The sequence below is a fragment of the Elephas maximus genome, chromosome 1 (assembly GCF_024166365.1).
Source record: "Elephas maximus indicus isolate mEleMax1 chromosome 1, mEleMax1 primary haplotype, whole genome shotgun sequence".
Classification (NCBI taxonomy): Eukaryota; Metazoa; Chordata; class Mammalia; order Proboscidea; family Elephantidae; genus Elephas; species Elephas maximus.
Genome location: NC_064819.1, coordinates 98,199,879 through 98,216,706, shown reverse-complemented (window position 1 = coordinate 98,216,706; position 16,828 = coordinate 98,199,879). Strand labels below are relative to the sequence as shown.

Sequence of the window (16,828 nt, the reverse complement as noted above, 5' to 3'; positions counted from 1 at the left end):
ATAGAGCAAAGGATCAGCGTAGTAAAAGATCATACAGTGCTTAACGGTCATGGTGATCTGGCTCCAAATCACGTCTCTGACCTCATCTCCTCTCTTCCTCACTTGGCTCCAGCTATGCTGGCCTCCTTGCTAGTCCTCAAACACACCAGCCACGCTCCTGCCTCAAGGCCTTTGTACTTGCTTTCCCTCTGCCTTGAAGATTCTTCCCACGCATGGCTCATGCCTCCTTCAGCCCAAATATCACCTCAGTGAGGTCTTCTCCAAGGCCCCTTATTTAAAACTGCCACTACTCCCTTTTCCTGCTTTATTTTTCTATATGGCATTTATCACCATCTGACACGCCATTTTATTTAATGCCATCTCCTTCCTCTCCTCCCACCACCACCATGAGATTTTTAAATTTGCTTTGTTCATCCTTTTATCCCCTGTGCCTAGAACAGTGCCTAGCACCTAGTACCAAACCAGAAAAAACAAAATCCGTTGCCATAGAATCAATTCCAACTCCTAGCAACCCTATAGGACAGAGCGGAATTACCCCACAGGGCTTCCAAGGAGTAAATGGTGGATTCAAACTGCCTTTTTGGTTAGCAGTCGAGCTCTCAGCCGCTACACCATCAGCACATAGTAGGTGTCAATATATGCCTGTTGAATGAACGGAAGGAAGAGAGATGGGGAAAATGGCACTGGAGTTAGACTTGAAACTAATCATGGAACCTCAACAGTCTGATCTAAAGGCGTGGGGGATGGTTTCCAAAAGAAATGATCAGATACCATCCGAGGCCTGCTCTTTTGCTCCCAAGAACTCCCTAAAGGTCCCCCCCCGCCACAGTGTACAGATTCTTAAATCTTAGTTCATTAAAGGACTGGGTCTAGAATTTCCTAGTTCCATAAAAGGGAGGGATGTTCTAAGACTGCCTTAAAATGAGAGCCAGGATCAGCCAAGTGCCCACCTATGCCTGGGAGAGGATGAGCCCTGTATTAGTTTCCTGTGGCTGCTATAACAAATCACCACCATCTCAGTGGCTTAAAACAAAACACATTTATCCTCTTACAGTTCTGAAGGTCCCAAGTCCAAACTCAGTTTCACTGGGCTAAGATTAAGGTGTCACCAGGGCCACACTTCCTCCAGAGGCTCTAGGGGAGAATCTGTTTCCTTGCCCTTTCCAGTTCCTAGAGCTATCGTCCTTGCATTCTTTGGCCCCTTCCTCCACCTTCAAAGCCAGCAGAGTAGCATCTTGCCTCAATGGTCACACTGTCTTCTTCTTCTGTGTCAAGTTTCCCTCTTATAAAGACATTTGTGACTGCATTGAGGGCCTACCTGGCTAATCCAAAATAATCTCCCTCATCTCAAAATCCTTAGCTTAATCACTTCTGCAAAGTCCATTTCACCATATACAGTAACATTCACAGGTCCCAGGGGTTTTTTTAGGGGGTTAGGGCCTGGATGTCTTTGGGGGCCATTACTCAGCCTACCACCAAGGAAGACAAACTTCAACAGTTTGGAAGAGATACAGTTCAGTTCCTAGGCCACACGAGAGTCGGATCGGAAGTCTTCGCAGCATCCCTGGGCCAGGGTCTTTCTTTTGCTGTAATTGCTTGCTACTAATAGGGAGAGTGGAGTGATTTTTTGGAACTGAGCATTTTGGCCCTTGGAAGACCTCTTTAGAAGGGAGGGGCAGTTTTCTCTTCTCCAACCTGATGCCCCCAGTGGCCACCTCTAACACCAACTGCTCAGGAGTCCATCCCAGGCTACATGTACTGAGGGTCAAGGGGAACCCATCAGGATTGCTGGACTATCCTGAAGGCTTTTATAGGAGAAGGAGCCACAAAGGAATGGCCTGGGCCAGACGAACAAACTCTAGATCAGAGATAGCAGATAAGCTCCCTCTCATGGGCCAACTGGCAGAGCTGCCTGGGATGGAGGATTCTGAGGACTCATCTGGGCTTGGAGAGGAAGAGTGCTGTCATTACAGTGCCAAGATCACCTGGTAATGTCCAACACCAGGAATGGACAGGTTAACTGTAGTGCACATGCCACAAGTTACCAACTCTGTTCTCAATGGCACTCTGAAAGCTGTAGGACACTAAAAGACTTGGAAAGCAGAGCTTGAGAGGCACAAACACTCCAGGAGATGTGCACCTTGGACACTTCCTATCTATGGTTTCTTACCTGGCTGGGACATGCTGTTAATTATGAACCATTTTACTCCTCTCCAAAGCCCTCAAGGATCCCAGTAAGGTAACTGAGGCGGGTAATGTTCACCAGGGACCCAGCTAGGCAGCAATATCTAGTAGAAAAGTGATTGAACAATTGGTTCTCACTAGGGGTGATTTTGCTTCCCAGGGGACATCTGGCAATGTCTGGAGACATTCTTGGTTGTCACAACTGGGGAGATGGTTGCTACTGGCATGTAGGGGGTAAAAGCCAAGGATGTTGCTAAATATCCTACCGAACACAGACAGCTCCCCCACCAACAAAGAATTATCTAGCCCCAAATGTCAATCATGCTGGGGCTAAGGATCCGTTTGCTAGAGTAAATGGAACTGGAGGTAAAGACAGTGAGAGTCACAAACAAGAAACTGTCTTAGGCAATTAAGGGAAACTGGGAAAACCGACCTTGCCTGTTTAGAAAGGGAATGAGGAGTAGAGCTATGTGTTTTGGCAAATTCAACGTCGGTGAATAAGCTTGTTTGTGAGGAGACAGCGGGCCCACATAGCTCTGGGTATGCAGAGAGGCCTGCTCAGCTAATGCTGCCGACTGGAAGAGCAAAGCTGGCTTGTACTTCCATCATAGTAGCAGCTAAGTAACTCTGTGCCTCTGAGGCCACAAGCTGTGGATGAGGGAAGTGCCAAAAGCAACGATCAGAAGATAAGGGTCAAAGGATCACGGCAGACCACAAACAAAAGCAATAAAAATCAGTTTTCAGATATGTATTTCTATATAATGATACAGGAGGAATTTAAGTACAAGGCAATTTTCCCAGGACACCTAAGAGCCTCTCCCTTCAGTTGCTATTAGCTGTGGAGAATTCAGTAATGACTTTCAAGAGAGCTGCTGACAAGATTGGTGGAAGTTAGGCTTTAAAGACTGGATTCTTTGGACTTGCAAGAAGAACAGGGGGTTGCCGCCACGCACTGCTCTGAACACCAAGAGCTGTTTAACTGCAGATGGGGACTCCCCAACCTGAGGCTGGGCTCCCAGGGCCATCCAGTCAGGGAAGGGCAGCCTTCACCTGGTTCAGAAAATCATTTCTCCCTGAGCTCACCAACTCAGAACCTAGCTCAGCAGGAAGGGACAAGCCAGCATTTATTGAGGTTCACGTTAATCACTAACAGAGAAGAAACGAAGGCGCAGAACATTAAGTCACAAACCCATGGTCACACCCAGGTCTGCCCAACACCAAATTTCCGCAGGCTCTTCCCATGGCCTCTTCACAGACAATGGAAGAGCTGCAGAGAAAGGGCAAGGACACTAGGTGTTAACACCCAGAAGCCAGGGCCTCTGGGAACCACAGGATGAGCCAGCTCTGCGAGCACTTCATCCTATACAGGGTCTTCTCTCAGCCTCCTTAAGTAGTTCTCCAGACTTGTCCTCCTTCAAATTAATTTTCTTTGCTCTTCTCCCCTCTTGGTATTCCCCTCTCTGTCCCTCTCCCTGCGATTCTCTAATTTGTCATTCCCTCTCCTCTTCTGACTTAATGGTCTATGATACTGATAGAAACACTGTTAGTGGGGGTAGATGAAGTTTTATCTTTTTTTAATAGTACTTTAGATGAAGTTTTACAGAGCAAATTAGTTTCTCATTAAACAATTAATGCACATATTGTTTTTGTGACATTGGCTGCCAACCCCACAACATGTCAACACTCTCCCTTCTCAGCCCTGGGTTGAAACCAGCTTTCCTGTCCCCTCCTGCCTTCTCGTCCCTCCCCCTGGGCTGGTGTGCCCATTTAGTCTTGTTTTGTTTTATGGATCTGTCTACTCTTTGGCTAAAGGGTGAACCTCAGGAGTGACTTCAGCACTGAGTTAAAAGGGTGTCCAGGGGCCATACTCTCGGGGTGGAGCTTTAGCTTTTTATTTTTTAATAGCTTGTGTTTAAGTTTCTATGTGTCCTGACAATAAAACCTAAATTTAGTTGCCTTCTAACTTTCTGAATCCTCCAATTAATCTCTCCCGTGAATCAAGAGCCCTAAATGGGTGGGGGCGGGAGTTACTCCATCCATGCCTGGGTACTTAATCTGTGTGGCTAATTAAAAGTAATACGCTTAATCGCAACCAGAAGAACTCAGATTTAATATGAAGAATTTTCTCACATTTAGACCACTGTAGCTGTCTCCCACCCAACATCTCTACCTCCATACAATCTACCTTTTTGTAATACTGTGTTAGTGTCAGTCCTTGCTCCAGAACCATCAATGGCTCCCTGCTGCCCAAGGACCGAGTACGAACTCCTTCACCGGCATTCAATGGTCTCTATCAACTACTAGAAATTTCCTAACAGTGGTTTCTAGAAGTGGGTATTGTGAGGAGGTATACTTTTCCCCTGAAATATAATATATACAGGCGAGGTATATGATCATTGTTGTTAGTTCTCACATTAAAAAAAAAAAAAGGCAAGAAAAAAAGAAGCTACCATCAAGTCAATTCCAACTCATGGCGACCCCATATGTGTCAGGGTAGAATGTGCTCCACAGCGTTTTCAATGGCTGATTTTTCAGAAGTGGATTGCCAGGTCTTTCTTCTAAGGTGCCTCTGGGTAGACTCAAACTGCCAACTCAAGCCAAGCATGTTAACCATTTGGCATCACCCAGGGGCTCCAATATCTCACATCAAAACCCAAACCCATTGCCATCAAGTTCATTCCAACTCATAGCGACCCTATAAGACAGAGTAGAACTGCCCCATAGGGTTTCCAAGGAGCAGGTGGTGGATCCGAACTGCTGACCTTTTGGTTAGCAGCCAAGTTCTTAACCACTGCACCACCAGGGCTCCATATCTCACGTAGGCAATAATAAAAAGAAGTAATAGCTGGTCTCTGAGGAGGGCCTTGCCCATCAATGAACCAAGCTGACTAAATGTCCTCCTCTTCATTTTCTTCTCTGTAAGGACTAAAAAGAACCTCACTAAATACTGCTTTGTCCCTTTTTGCTGAGCTGGGCTCTAAGGGAGAAATACTTTCTGAACCAGATGAAGGTTGCCCTTCCCTGACTTAGAGTGTATGAATGGCCCTGGGAGCCCAGCCTCAGGATGGGGGTCCTCATCGCCCGTTACACAGCTCTTGATGTTCAGGTCAGTGCATTACGGCACCCCTTCTTTTTCTTTCAAATCCAAAAATCCCAGCCTTCAAAGCTTAACTTTCCGATTGGGTTCCACACCCCTGGGGTGTGGAAGTGGGAGCCAAGAACCATGTCAGAAACATCTGTCACAGCACCTAGTCCACAAAAGTGCCTCATACGGGAAAGACTAAAATGGCAACTATCACAGCTTTTTGAGATTAACACTCAACAATCCAATAAAGCTATAGCCTCACTTTTGCCAGTGGAAACTAGGAAAGAAAACTAGCTGGGACTAGAAGCTCAAAGCTAAGGGATGAACTGGACAACTGGCCCCGGACATGTACAACTGCTGTCACTGTGGCAAGCTTCTGCTGAAACAAACTTCAAAGCAAATCAACTCAACTCATTAGCTCTCCCTGCTCAGGGAAAACTTCTACCTCCTTCCCTCTCAGGGAACCTCAGAGCCCTTCAACCCCCCTTCTTCCTCCCTCACATTTCCTTCAGAGGAAAGGACTTGGTATGGGTTTGGGAACAGGAGAGGCCCCTACCCAAGGCCTTCCTGAAAGAGCCACAAACAACCTGACCTGCACAGACTGACAGACACATGGGCTCAGCACCCTGTTTGACAACAGGAAAACCCACAGGGTGTTAAAGAAGGGAAAGGGAAGTGAAGCTCATAAACAGCTGCTAGAACCACTGAACTTCAGAGATTCAAACAAATCAGACAGGAGCCCCACGTTTCCCCTGCCCCCCAGTAGGGACCCCATCACAGCCCAGCCTCCCAAGCAGTGGGTACAATGAACATCACATTCCCTGGAGCTCCCCTTCTGGGAGTTTATAAAACCTGCCAGGCATCCTGAAAACAAACAGGGACACAGCAATGGGAAGCCCAGCGCATTGTTCGGATGCTGGTGGAGACCTACTGCCCCAGTAGAAATGGAGCTCCCCCACATGCCGCCAACCACAGACCTGTGAAGCAGGGGCTGTATCTGCTTCTTATTACCATCAGTTCCCAAGTACCTAGTACTGTGCCTGGCAAAACACTTGCTCCATAAATGATAGGGAACAATGGACACCATCTTTGTGGCCTGGCACCCCAGGCACCCAGATGGGCAAAGAAGAAAGTTTATTCATTTACTCACTCAACAAATAACTTATTTGTTCAGCGACTCCTCTGCACCAGGCACTGTCCTAGACACAACAGGAAACCAAGTAAGTCCCTGCCCTTGTGGAGTTTGTATTTTAGTGGGTGCAAAGGAGAAAATCTTCATGCTCCCCACAAACTACTTAAGCCATGTTGGTTGTTATTGCTGGGTACCGTCAAGGCAATTCTGACTCATAGTAACCTTATATAACAGAGTAGAACTGCCCCATAGGGTTTTCTAGGCTGTAATCTTTATGGGAGCAGATCACCAGGTCTTTCTCCCACAGAGCTGCTGGATGGGTTCAAAATACCAACCTTTCAGTTAGCAGCTGAGCACATAACAACTGCACCACCTAACCACAAAACAAACAAACAAAAAAAAAAACCTGTTGCAATCGAGTTGATTCTGACTCAGTGAACCCATAGGACAGAGGAGAACTGCCCATAGGGTTTCCAAGGCCATAATCTTTACAGAAGCAGACCACCACATCTTTCTTCCGTGGAGTGGCTGGTGGGTTCAAACCACTGACCTTTCCATTAGCAGCCAAGTACTTAACCATTGTACCACCAGGGCCCCAACTCAAGCCACAGACAATAATAATTACTTAATAAGCCTACTATGTGTAAGCACTGGGTAGTAGATGCTTTGACAGGCACTGGGATCTGGGGCTCAGCCCCCGTGAAATTATTTCATCTCCTAGGCCAGGATCCTAAATCTGGGATGTATCAGTCAGTTGTGGGAGGCCCCTGAGTAAGGGAAATGGGATTACCTCTTTCGTGTTTCTGTCCTCATCTGTCGGTGAGCAGAAGCCACTGTGTGAGTGCCACGTGCATGCCCAAACCACCACACAATGCTGTGGAATAGAAAGAAACCCCAAATCTTCAGCTGAGAGGCTCCAGGGGTCAGAAAAGCAGCTCCAGTAAGTTATACTTAAACACCAGGGCTCAGAGTCCTCCCAAGACAAACTGCTCCACCCCTGTCCCTTATATACACACACCCTAAGATGTTGTTATTCTGAGCTGAGTCAGCAAATATTTCCCAATCCTGGAAGGAGCCTACTCACTACCAAGTAAGCAGACATCAGCTTTACTGATTTTACCAAGGTGGGGCAGAAGGAGCTGGCAAGGTGAGGAAGGAGCTGGGGGCCATCACCTCCCATGGGTTTGTTGTAGTTAGGTGACATCAAGTTGGTTCTGACTCATAGTGACCCTACGTACAACAGAACAAAAAGCTGCCCGGTCCTGCGCCATCCTCACAATCATTGCTATCTATGTTTGAGCCCATTGTTGCATCCACTGTGTCATTCCATCTCACTGAGGGTCTTCTTCTTTTTCACTGACCCTCTACTTTACCAAGCATGATGTCCTTCTCCAGGGACTAGACCCTCTTGATAACATGTCCAAAGTATATAAGACGAAGTTTCACCATCCTCGATTCTAAGGAGCGTTCTGGTTGTACCTCTTCCAGGACAGATTTGTTTGTTGTTCTGGCAGTCCGTGGTATATTCAATATCCTTCGCCGATACCATAATTCAAAGGCATCAATTCTTCTTCGGTCTTCCTTATTCATTGTCCAGCTTTTGCATGCATATGAAGCAACTGAAATACCATGACCTGGGCCAGGCACACCTTAGTCCTCAAGGTGACATCTTTGCTTTCTAACACTGTAAAAAGGTCTTTTGCGGCAGATTTGCCCAGTGCAGTATGTTGCTTGATTTCTTGACTGCTGCTTCCCGTGGGTGGCAGCTCATAAATGGAGACGCCCTGAGTCATGCTTGATTCCTTAACCAAAGCCCCATGGATACAGGACCAAAGTCACATCCTCATCACCAGCCTGCTGAGTTATGATGGCCAAGAGCCAGCTGCCAGCGAAGAAGACCCACGTGTCTGAAACCTGATGCAAGGGGCCATTTCCTCCATGCCAGGCTCACGCCAAGTGCCCGGCTCTCCTCTGCCACCCTGGAACCTGGCTCCAAACGCAGAGAAAAAATGCTCAGGGGCACCAAGCCATCTCCAAGAAGCACTGGGCAATCTGGGACAACATGTCACAGACAAAGGGCATTATGCACAGGGACTCTGACATGATATAAGCAAGGGCCTAGCTGGACAAAGTATGCAGAGATGCTGGCTGGGGAGAAAGAAGGTGTTTCCAGTGTGGCCAATGGTGGGTAGAGGAGCTGGCATTTCCGGGCCTTACAGAAGCAGTTCAGCCTCCCAGCCTGCAGGGAGTGCCAGGGAGGTGGGCCTTGGCAACAGAATGCAGCTGAAGCCCTTAGAAGTCACAAGTTCAACTCTTCCTGAAAGAAGCGCTGCAGTGTCCAAGGACATACCAGGAGCCTCAGGCGCTGAGGACGGCTTGCACAAGAGCCAGGACAGCTGTGTTCTGTCCAAAGCAGAGCGCTACTAGCTTCCCAGGCCAGCACCCAACACTGGCTCTCCTTTTACCAGGCCCTCATGGAAGGGCTCTGAGGGACCACAGGTGGGGTTGGAAGACTGATTCAGGGCAATTCTTCCTGAGTGGGCTAAGGCATACAGCATAGAGAGGAAAAAAGCAGTTGGTGGAGAGACAAGGAGAAAGGTAGCCAAACAAAAGGGTTCTCAGTTCATTAAACTAGGGAGCTGAAGGATTTCACCATCTGTAGAATAATGTCAGGGGCCTGTCCAGCCACACCTTTGAAACAGAGAGGCAGGCTGACCCAGGTGTTGCAAAAATCACTGAATGGGAACTTGATAATGGATAATCACAACTATGCACTCAGAAGGTGATGGAGTGCACAAACTACAAGAAGCTATCTGGCCAGGGTTGCTGGTACCCAAGCTGCTCCAAATGGACGGGCTTGTCTTCTTCTCAAGACCTTCTCTTCTCACCTGCCACCTTGGCTAACAAACAAAGACAGAGGAGCAGCAAACTGTTCAAAAGAATCAGGTAAAATCTTTGGAAGCCAGAGATTGGACTAAATTACTTGACTTCAACCTCATTAGAATAACCCACCAAAACTCCGGGAGGCTGTTTTTCATAGGAACAAGGGACCCTTCAGGCCTATTCTGTCTAAATCTTCCCCAAGTGCTATGTAAGAAAGGGTTCAGGGGCCAGTGGAGAAGTGGGTTGGCTCTGTCATCCACAATCCCACTCCTTTCATAGAAGAGGGTCAGTGCACAAGAGGATTCCAGACTTTAATGTCTGGTCTAGCTGGTTCCCTTGGCTCTCCAGCGCAGCTCCCAGAGGTGGCCAATTCTGTGTCCAATTCTGGTTCAAAACCAGAAAGCACGATCCTCAAAAGAGGAGACCTAGAAACACGGAGCCAGGTGAAACAACAGGCCTTCATTTCTAAATGTGAGAGTGAGTCACGCTTTCAGAACCCTCCCGGATCAGATTGGGTGGAAACAGTGGCTATGTTATTTCCTAAAGAACTCTCTAGGGGACCAATGCAGGATAAAGGATCGTGAATTGAAGGCATGGGAAAAGAACTTTCTGACAAGCAAGAAGGTTAAACACCCGAACACTCCATAAAAGTGGTGGTCACTCTAGCCCCAGGAGGATGATCTATGTGACTGGAAGCAGACAATTCAAGTTCCTGACGTGGTCTAAATAATGCAATCCCACAACCTGCCCAGGCAGATATCAACCTGACACCCCATGTTATACCTGGGCAAAGGGAAGAGAACATCGCAAAGGGAAGAGAACATCAGGTTGGGCCTCTCTCTTGGCTCCACAGGGAATTAAGCTCCCATGGAAAAGAAAGGGAGAAGAGTCTCCAAGAGAAACTACTCAGTGACTGACATGAGAGGCCCTGGCACATTTAGTCAGTCAGGGGATATGGGAAGGAAGATCAGCAGCTGGTTTCAAGCCACGAACAATAAAAGGGACATATGCTGGCCAGCCCCAGGCTATGGAGACAGCAATCTATTTCAAAACCCAAACAGAAAAAAAATGTTCTGGAGCCAATACAGAGGAAAAAACGTTGAAGACCTCAGGCATTCTCTGGGGCATACCTTGCAGAGACTTCCCTCAGCTTTTTGGGATTGGGTATGGGAGGGGGAGATGAGAAGCAGGGCAGAAGTAGGCTGGGGTATCATGATTGAAATGTGTTTGATACTTACAAAGTGAAAAGGCACAGAGCCCTGTTATGAGGAAGGGGAAAAGAGTTGGAAGAGGCCTCCAGCTACCGCTGGTATACACCCAACTCAGCGGCCAGTCTCCCCAAGGGTTCCTGGAAATCCACAGGCCCATAAAGGAGAGCTATTAAAGCCGAGATCTGAAGAACTACAAATTGGGCATCATCCCTGATGCAATACTCCAGCAAGTTCTCCCACACAGACAAACCTGCTATTTACCTCAGACATTCAGCCACTAGCCTCAATCAGGGGCTGAGGACTCCCACTCCACCCTATGGGTATGTCAACTGTAGGTCATGGGACAGCAGGGTAGTGTATGGAGCTAATGTTTCTCCCTGAAGCAGAGGCAAGAAATTGGGAGAGAAGAGGAGGTGGGCTACAGGAACACAGGGAACAGGGGCTCAAATGAGGGAAATCAGAGAAAGGACAAAAAAGCAGGGCCTCCGGAGGTAGCCAGGATAGAAAGAGCTTAGGTAGACAGGGATTGCAGGCAGGGGCTGGAAAAGCCTAATAACACCTGGGAAAAGACGATGGGAAGAAGAGCCAGAGGCAATGGGAGAAGGGGCAAACAGGGATGCGAAAAGAGCAAAGACTGAGCCGGCAGGGATGGGAGGACCAAGACAGGAGACAAGGGAGTGGGGCAGAGGGGCACAGAGGAGAGGACCCCCAAGAAGAGCCTAGGCAGAGGTGGGAGAGATAGAGCTCTGGCCCAGGGATTTGGCGACACCAGAGCAGGGGTGAAGGGAAAGAGTCAGAGGCAGGAGTGAGGAATGGGAAAGGACTCCGGGTCCCGGGACAGGGCTCTCAGTGCACAGAAGTGGGAGACGGAGCCACCACGAGGCCCAAGAAGGGACAGAGTCGGGTGAAGGAGGCCGGGGCTTCAGGCTCAAACAGCGATGGAGACCCAAGGGCTGGGGGCGCAGGGGCAGCACAGATGCCACCAAACGGCCGCAGACCTGCCGAGCCGGAGCGCGGGGAAGCGGCCGCAGCGCCGTCCACCGACCCAGATAGCTCCCCACACCCCCCGCTGGGCCTTGCGCCCGAGCCGCGATTGCAGCCTGGGTCCCGGCCTGCCGCTTCCCTCCGCCGCCTGCCCGCACGTCTTCCTCGGCCCGGACTGACCTGTCCCGGCCACCTCCAGTGCCGCTGCCGCAATCCCGCAAGCTCCGCAGGATCCCCTGGTTATTGCCAAAACTTTTCCCATTAATCCCCAGCTCCGCTGTGGCCGCAGCGTCACCGGGAGCGCGGCCCGGCCCCGCCCCCATCGGCGTGATGTCACCGCGCAGCTCGACCCTCCCTCTTCACGCCCCTTTCCGCCCCAGCCGCCGCCAATTACTGCGCTTTCTGGCGACTAAACTGACTCTGCGACTCCGCCCACCACACGCTGTCCTGGGCGTGCCTGCAGCGCCCCCTGGTGCACGGTGCGGAAGCAGCCGGCTGAGGAAGGAACTGGCGAGGAGCAGGAGAGCTCCCGCGGCCGGTGAAACAAGTCGGTCAGGTATCACAAAACGGAATTTAAAGTTGGAAGGGAATTTAGAGGCCATGTAGTCCTACCTCCTTATCCTTCCAGTGGAGAAACTTAGTCCCAGAGAGGATGCGTGACTTGCTGTAAGAAGCAATGCTGAGGCTAGAACCCGGGTCTCTATCTTAATCCAGTGCTCTGTCCACTGGAGGAGACCGTGCTACCTGTAATTTTGGTGAAACGACTTTCCTTCTTTGAGAGACTTTTGCAACTGGAAGCTTCTGGTCCTGGAGTTTTTACCTGTCTTCCTTCGTGCTTATGTATTATGCTCTCCCACCTAGATGAGGAGTATCTTCCCGACTGTTGTAGGAAATTTTCAATTTTTTTTTAAGTTTATATACACATCACTTTACTAATTAAAGTTAAGTACTCCAAACATTTAGGAGAGTATAGCAACAAAGAGAACAAACAGTCGCGTACCCCCACCCAGCTTTTGTTCTCACTTTTCAGCCCAGGTCTTTAGGAACTGGAAGGGTCCTCTCCATCCCGTCCTGTTCCTTAAGATATACTGTTAAAAGGTACCTAGCAACCAGGAGGCAGTCTGGTGAGAGAAGCTGGCCTTATTCTCTGGCGATGAACAAAACTTGGCTCCTAACTATATGATCAGAGGGTAACTACCGCCTCATCATTAAAGTAAACGTTACCTCTCCCCTCCCACACACACTCCTCAGGCCACACTCCTCAGCTATCTGAATGGTGGAACTATGAACGATTTTTAGTTCTTTCTGCTTCTTGTTTTTGTTCCTACTTTTTGAAGAGTGTGCATTACTTTTGTAATCTAGATATCAACCCCCTTGCCCTTTGAGATTGAAACAAAAGTGGCTCAAATCCCCAATGCCAAGGCCTGTGGGAGTCCGAAGCCCTCCCTAAGATTTCTACAAATTTCCGAGGACTTATATTTTCGCAAATAACCTCTGCTTCCCGACTCATGCTCCTTGCCAGGCTGTTGCTTGTCCACAGTTCAGAAACCCAGAGCTGGAACTTAGCCTTTCCTGAGGACTGCCCACACCTCTTCCCACACAAAGCATTCATGAATACAGAAGACACTATGATGCTTTGGAGGCCTGGGGCAGAGTCACATGACCCATGTCAAACGTTTTAACTCATACATCAGACATTGTTTAAAGTCCTTTCTGCACCCCTCCACTGGGGTATTCTAACTGGCCCTTCACCCCTTAGGACTTGGCCTTTTCCCAACTCACTCTTTTCTTCTCCCCTCTCCTCCTTGCCTCACCATTCTCTCCTCTCTCTCCCGCTGGCTTTCCAGGCAGAAAGAGACATCTTAACCTTATCTCTTCATTACTTGCGTTCCTGCCAACACTCATGCTCTGAACATCTCACTTTTTACTCCTAAGAAGCTTATTTTCCCCAAAGACGGTTCCCTCCCTGTTAAAGATCGAATTGTGTCCCCCAGAAATATGTATTGTAAACCCTAACCTCTGTGCCTGTGGTTATGATCCCATTTGGAAGTGGGTTGTCTTTGTTATGTTAATGAGACAGGATTAGTATAGGGTGTGTTTTGAGTCAATCTCTTAGAAAATATAAAAAGAGCAGATTAGACAAGGAGAGATGGAAAGAGAAGCTCAGAAGAGACAAGGACATTCCTCCAGAGCCAACAGAGGAAGAAAGCCTTCCCCTAGAGTTAGCACCCTGAATTTGGACTTCTGTCCTCCTAAACTGTGAGAAAATGAATTTCTGCTTGTTAAAGCCATCCACTTGTATTTCTGTTATAGCAGCTCTAGAAAAAAAAAAAAAAAAATTTTTTTTTTTTTTTTTCCCTAAAAGAAATTCTGGGAGTACTGTTAAGGTATTACATTTTCCACCTAATTTCATTTTCATATATAAAAAAAGTTTATATACATAAATAAATATGCATGCATATATATATATTTGTATATGCATATTTTAGACCTTATAATTCCATTTTGGGTAATTGGGCCTAAGGAAATAATTCTAAATACAGAAAAGGCTTTATATACAAAAATGTTCCTTGCAACATTATTTCTAACAGCAAAGGAAACTAGAAATAACTAATTGCCTGACAACCGAGAGATGGTTAGGTAAATTATGCTGTATCTTTGTGATGGAATATTATCCATCCATTAAAAATAATGCCTACAAAAGATTTATAATAAAGTGGAAAAATTTGTGTTCTAATATTAAGTGGGAAAAGGCGGAATATGAGTGAGTATACTTGTAGAGCGAAATCACAGTTTGGAAAACTAAAATCTAAAAATTAGCGTAGCAAAACAATTGGAAGGAAACACTAAAATGCTATCAGCATCGTCTTTGGGTTTTGGTTCTATGAGTTATTTCATTTCTATATTTTTATTTTTAGCACTTTTCTCTCATAGTGGAACATGATTTGTTTTTGAGATCTAAAAAGAAAAATCTTCCTTAAATGGAGCAGAAATTTTTATCTCCTGGTGTCCAGCCAAGAAGCCCTGGTGGCGCAGCAGTTAACCACTCGGCTGCTAACCGAAAGGTCGGCGATTCAAACCCACCACCCGCTCCTGGGGAGAAAGATATGGCAGTCTGCTTCCATAAAGATTTCAGCCTTGGAAACCCTGTGGGGCAGTTCTACCCTGCCCTGTAGGGTTGCTATGAATCAGGGCCAGAGAAAGGCAACTCCACAGGCATTTCAGCCCTTCTGCCTGGACAAACAGTGAGCTTGAAGAAGAGGCGACTTGCATATCCTACAACACTCAGTTCCCAACATGCCTCTTGCACCCCAGCCAGTCACCCCACCTTCCCACCCTTCTCACATACAAGGGATAGAGAGAAAGAGGTTACCACCTGGGCCCAGTGTTTGCACTTTCCACGTGGATGCGGCCCCCAGAGCTTATGGGTGTCTGAAGGCATCACAGGCAGGACACACTCTTCTTTGTCCAGAACGTTGGAAAGGACAGAGTTATTTTCTAATCCTGGAATTAAAAGACTGGAAAATATATCCTGCACCCAGCAATGTCTCCCAAGACTGACAGCTTCTTATGCCAGTCCCAATGTGGACTGCATTCAGGCATCAGGGTGGTCTTTCCTACACTATAGCATGCCTCAGCCATCAATGTCTCCCTGTGTCCTACCATGTAACATTAAAAAACCTGGAATGGACCCTATTTGCGGGTGAGGAAACTGAGGCCACAAATCTAAACTCTGACTAGCTTTCAAGAATTTCTATAATCAGGCCTCACTCTACCATTCTAGTCATGAGTCCTTCATAACAGTGGTCTTTAAAAAATTTTGCCCAAAATAGGTAACTGTTGTTGCTGATTTTAAAAGTTACCTCGACTCATCTGTCAGTTTGTTGTTTGTTTACATAACTTGTTTATATAGTTTGTATACATAGTATATGGTTTGTTCAATTAAAGGAAATTTTATGTAATGGTTCTGACTAGCTAAGTAAAATAAACTCAAAAACATTTTTTCAAATCTTAAAAAAAAAATGGGAAATGAAAATATGTCTTTACAAAATGCAGTGTGCTTAAAAATATAGAAAGGACTTTTGGAATGGACTTATTAAGATAAGAAGTGCAAATGGAGATGAAAAAGAATTTCTCTGGCTCTTTCGCTGGGAAAATTATCTTTTTCCATAGTGAGAATAAGTATTTTACAAGTCTGTATTTCCAGATTGAAAATATAGAGGTATGAACATTGCTCCCCAGAAAAGTACATCATGTTTGGTGAAGTAGAGGGTAAGCAACAATGAGGGAAACCCTCAATGAGATGAACTGAAACAACGGCCACAACAATGGACTTAAACTACCAATGATCTTGAAGATGACACCGAACCAGGCAACGTTTTGTTTTTTTATACATAAGGTCACCATAAGTTTGAGCTGACTTGATGGTAACTAACAACAACAATATGAAGTTTGCAGGTTGATTTCCAAGATTGTTTGTGCTAGACACAGAAAGTTTTAGGGAGTACCAGTGGGGTAGGTACTCCCAGGAATCGATTATTTGAGAGTCTAAAAGACCTCCATGAGGACATAAGAAATAGGAGTGGTGTGGGAGTAGACAAAAGATATGGGGAATTTAAATAAAGCTGTGAGACATATAGATAACATAAAGTAATGGCATGTGATACCTGGGGAAAAAAATTTTTTTTTTGCCCGTATACTCCTAAGAGAATATATAAGAACCATGCAGCCCCTTCCTTGCACATTTTTAAGGTGACATCTAAAATGTTTCATCATTAGTTTAAAACTTAATAGTTGCAGAGGATGTAATTTCTAGTATTTTATAGATATTACCATTTTAAAATAAAACTGCTATATTACCCATTTTAATGTATTCGATAAGACATCCCATAGTGATTTGATACTCAGCATCATTCATTTAAAAAATACACAAATAAATTCTTTTTTAATAATCAGAAATTTTACATTGTCCCTTTGTTAGGGATTGAATTGTGTCCCCCCAAAATATTTTTTGTAAATCCTAACCCCTATACTGTGGTTGGAGCCCTGATGGCACAGTGGTTAAGATCTCGGCTGCTAACCAAGAGGTTGGCAGTTTGAACCCACCACCTGCTCCTTGGAAGCTCTATGGGGCAGTTCTGTTCTGCCCTACATGGTCCCTATGAGTTGGAATCAACTTGACAGCAATGGGTTGGGTTTTTTTGTTTTGTTTTGTTTTTACTGTGGTTATAATCCCATTGGGGAATCAGTTTTCTTTGTTATGTTAATGAAGCAGTATTAGTGTAGAATGTGTTTTCAGTCAACCTCTTTTGAGATATAAAAAAGCAGATTAAGCAAGGAAGCAAGCAA

At 46.5% G+C, this 16,828-nt stretch overlaps 1 protein-coding gene across 6 annotated transcripts in view; it reads right to left on the bottom strand.

Annotated features, from left to right (window-relative positions):
• The window catches only part of PPARD (peroxisome proliferator activated receptor delta), an 80,118-nt gene extending 68,315 nt beyond the window's left edge, over positions 1–11,803 (bottom strand). For 4 of the 6 annotated variants that reach the window (XM_049892113.1, XM_049892377.1, XM_049892292.1 and 1 more), the window contains exons 1-2: positions 11,660–11,803; positions 7,192–7,275 (exon numbers count right to left, since the gene is read on the bottom strand). The gene's annotated coding sequence lies outside the window, so the exon portion shown is untranslated. The remainder of the gene's footprint in view (positions 1–7,191; positions 7,276–11,659) is intronic. The other 2 variants (XM_049892554.1, XM_049892204.1) reach the window with 1 other exon arrangement.
• Between the last annotated feature and the right edge of the window lie 5,025 nt (positions 11,804–16,828).